Genomic DNA, 4446 nt, shown 5'->3' on the forward strand with positions numbered 1-4446 from the left:
GGTTATTGTAGATAGGCTAACAAAGTCGGCACATTTTATACCAGTGCGTACTGACTACTCCCTTGAGAGATTGGCTGACTTGTACGTTTCTGAGATTGTGAGACTATATGGGGTACCCTTGTCGATTATTTCAGATAGGGACCCGAGATTTACCTCGAGGTTTTGGAAAAAGTTACAAGAGGCTTTGGGAACAAAGTTGAATTTTAGTACGGCTTTCCACCCGTAGACCGATGGCTAATCAGAGAGAGTAATTCAGACCTTGGAAGACATGCTCTGATGTTGTGTATTGGAATTTCAGGGCAGTTGAGAAAAGTATTTGTCACTAGTGGAGTTTGCTTATAATAATAGCTTTCAGTCGAGTTGAAAGATGGCACCTTATGAAGCGTTGTATGGATGTAAGTGCCAAATGCCTTTGTATTGGATGAGCTTAGAGAGAGTCAGATTCATGGGGTCGATTTAGTCAAGGAAACCGAAGAAAAAGTTAAGGTGATTCGCGATTGTTTAAAGGCCGCTGATAGACAGAAATCCTACGCTAATTTGAAACAAAAAGAGATCGAGTTTCAAATCGGTGATAAGGTATTTCTAAAAGTATCTCCATGGAAAAAAGTTCTTAGATTTGGTAAAAAGGGAAAACTGAGTCCACGTTTTATCGGACCATATGAAGTGATTGAGAAAATCGGGCAGGTAGCCTATCAGTTAGCCTTACCATCAAAATTGGAAAAGATCCATGACGTATTCCATGTGTCCATGCTATGTCGATACCGTTTGGCCCCTTTACATGTGATTTCTCTGACTGGAGTAGAGATTAGATCGGATATGTCTTATAGTGAGGAACATGTGAAGATCCTAGCTCGAGAAGTTAAGTAATTGAGATAAGAGCGTTCCCTTTGTGAAAGTGTTATGGCAGAGACATGGGGTTTAAGAGGCCACATGGGAACCCGAAGAAATCATGAAAAGCCAATACCCAAACTTTTTTGCCGGTAAGATTTTCGAGGACGAAAATCCCTAAATTGGGGAGAATTGCAACAACCCGACTTTGGAGCTAGTCGAAATAGTAGTTTCGAAACCGCTAAACCAAGGTCGAGGAAATTATTATTTTTATATTATTTTATGTATTGTATCATGATTAAATAAGTACATGAAAATTTTGGTGAATTAATTTTAGTGATTGCTTGCTTAATTGCGAAAAAGGACTAAATCGCATAAAGTACAAAAGTCTTAAATTGTTAGCTAAAGGTATTATATTCCTATGAACCTTAATTTAGGGGTTTTTAAAGGGCAATTAGACCCTTTCCTAAGAGCTTGGCCGACCATAGGGAACAATTTGGTCAAAAAGTTAAAAGTTTAGGTGGTTTGGTGACTTAATTGAATAAAATAAGACAATATAACTTTATCCTTTCATTCTCTTTTCCTATCACCAAAATTTTCATCCATTAGAGGGGTTTTTGAGCTTCAAAATTTCAGCAAATCTAAGCCTTTGCAAGTAAGAGATTCTCATGAGTTCTCTTAATGATTTTTACATTTTTGAACCCCTTGAAGCATGAGCTTTCAAATGAGGGGACTATTTTGCAAGATAGACAAGAGTTTAGGGTTTTACCATGAGAGCACGTGTGTTGATAGCTGAAATTTTATGGAAGAATATGAGTCTTAGATGGGTAATAAACAACTTTTGTGAAGGGATTTCTCATGAAAACCCTATTAGGGACTATTTGGTATAAGTTGTAAAATAGATGATAAATGTGTGAAATAGTGGAAATTTTGGATTTCTATAAGAGCAAAAAGGGTTCGGATAGGCTTATTATATGAAGAAGTCCAATAAAAATCGATTTTCGAGCATAGGGGTAAAATGGTCATTTTGTGAAAGTCTAAGGGCAAAATAGTTATTTTACCCAATTATGAAATTTGAGTGTATAAATCGATGTGCTGATGAAATAAATGAATTTTATGAATTTAGATCAAGAGAAACGTGATTCGGGTCTTGATCGGGGTAAAAATAAAGTTTACAAGGATTAAGCTCGTCTTCATCATTTTGTATCTTGGTAAGTATATATGTAAATAATGTGTTAACAAAACTTACTTAAAAATACCTTGATAATATACATGTGCAATTAGCTTATTGTGGTTATGTATCTAAAGTTTAAATTGTTGCCATGAATGTGTAAATGACATGTTCTTCGAGTATAATATATTACGAGCAAATGCGATGCTATTCAGTTAAACATGAAATCCCGTTGAACCCTGGATATAGCATAGGATACGAAGGGGCATGTCATGAAAATTATGTGGTCTAAACTCATGAGTTGAGTATGAGTTCATTAGATGATTTTTATAGGTAACGTGGGTTCGGGTATTGGCTTTGTGCACAGGCCCTTGAGTGGCTCAATGAGCGAACGTTACATAATAGCCATGGGGTCTTGGTCCTTACTTGATAAAAAGGCCCGTGAGTAGGTCAAATGTGAGCACATCATAGTATGAGGTAGCCCTAACTATCTATATGGCATTTATATGAAAATTTCCTATGTATTCCTATGTATTCTGAGAGTTCAATGGGTAATGCAAAGATTTAGTTGGTGAAAATTTGATGAGGTACGTAGACTGAACTCATGGATAAAGCCTGAGTCTATGATGAGATGTCTTTAAGCATATATAAATGAAAGGAAGAATAAGATCGAGAAGTCTAAGTGACTCAAATATTTTATGCATGTCAATTTATCGTTTGATAAATATGTTTTCTTTTAATTACACTTTATTTGCATATATGTACTTACTAAGCTTACATGCTTATCTTCCTTTCTTTTCTTTCCTTATAGTGCCGCCAAGCTAGCATCCAGGATCCAGTAACGTCAAAAGCTTCGATCATACTATCATTCAAGACCTTGGTATAGTTAGTTTAATTGTTTTGTTTACTGGCACGTATAGGGACTTGAGTCTTTTGTTTAGCATTTTGTAAAGTAGCCAAAATGTGTTGGCTCATATGTGATTATGATACTCATTTTGTATAGGGCATGAATGTTGGCTAATGCTAATTATTATTCAATGTGATGATGCAAATTTATAATGGTTATGGTTGTTTTGGTTGTGCATATTATGTTGGTATTGAACTTGGTTGATCTTATATAAATAGGTGTTTGTAAGGGTGGCAAAGAGGCTTGGTAAATAGCCTCATTTTGTCCACATAGGTAGATACACGGGCATGTGTTTAGGCCGTGTGTGACACACGACCAGCCCCATGGGCGTGTTGTTCAGTCGTGTGTCCCCTGCACGTAAAAATTTCAAGTCAGTATGCATGGTAGTAAACACACAGCCAGAGACACGGATTTTTGTCACAGCCGTGTGAAGGCACGGCCTAGCACACAGACATATGCCTTGGCCTTGTCGCCCTTATGGATTACTAACATCAGAAACAGAATGTCCAAGTTTTTACACATGGACGCGTCCTAGCCGTGTGAAAGACACGGGATAGGGACACGGGCGTGTGCCAGGCCGTGTGAAAAACCCTGTAGGTGTGCATTTAAAATTAATTCTACACGGGTTCAGGACACGGGCGTGTGCCCCTGTGTTAGGTGTTATTTTCAGGATTCGTTTAAAGCCTCAGATTAATTCCTAATGGGTTTCAATGAATGTTTTAAGCCGTGTAAGCTCTTATTGAGGAGTTTATATCTAAAATTTAAAAAGTTTTAATTTGACCATGTTTTGGTGTTAAAAAGACGTTTTTATGCATAAGTTTTGGTTAGGTAATACGTCATATTCTGAACCGGAATGGGCACGGGTGTGGGGTGTTACAACATCGAAATGTGGAACACATCATGTATGCAATCTAACTCTTGAGGTAGCTCCAACTGATAAGCGACGGGTCCCAAACGTTTCAAAATCTGATATGGCCCAATGAACCTAGGGCTCAACTTGCCCTTACAACTGAATCTTAGAACTTTCTTCCATCGAGAAACCATAAAAAAAGCAAAGCCCTTTACAGAGTACTCAATATCACGCCTCTTCAGATCCATATAGGATTTCTGTCTGTTAGAAGCTGCCTTTAGACGATCCTGAATCAATTTAACCTTATCCTCGGTCTCAGAAACCAACTCAGGACCCAATACTTGTCGCTCACCCAACTCAGTCTAGCGTAACAGAGTGCAACACTTACGACCGTACAAAGCCTCATATGGTGCCATCTGAATGCTAGCCTGGAAGCAATTATTATAGGTGAACTCGACCAGCGATAAATAATCCTCCCCATTACCTCTGAAGTCAATCACATAGCTTTGAAGCATATCCTCCAATATCTAAATCACCCTCCCAGATTGACCATTGGTTTGAGGATGGAACACAGTATTAATGTTCAACGTCAAACCTAGAGCTTCATGCAATTTCTTCCAGAACCGAGACGTGAAGTGAGGATATCCATCAGAAATTATCGAAATAGGCACCCTATGCAGTCTCACAATT

The sequence above is a fragment of the Gossypium arboreum genome, chromosome 12 (assembly GCF_025698485.1).
Source record: "Gossypium arboreum isolate Shixiya-1 chromosome 12, ASM2569848v2, whole genome shotgun sequence".
Classification (NCBI taxonomy): domain Eukaryota; kingdom Viridiplantae; phylum Streptophyta; class Magnoliopsida; order Malvales; family Malvaceae; genus Gossypium; species Gossypium arboreum.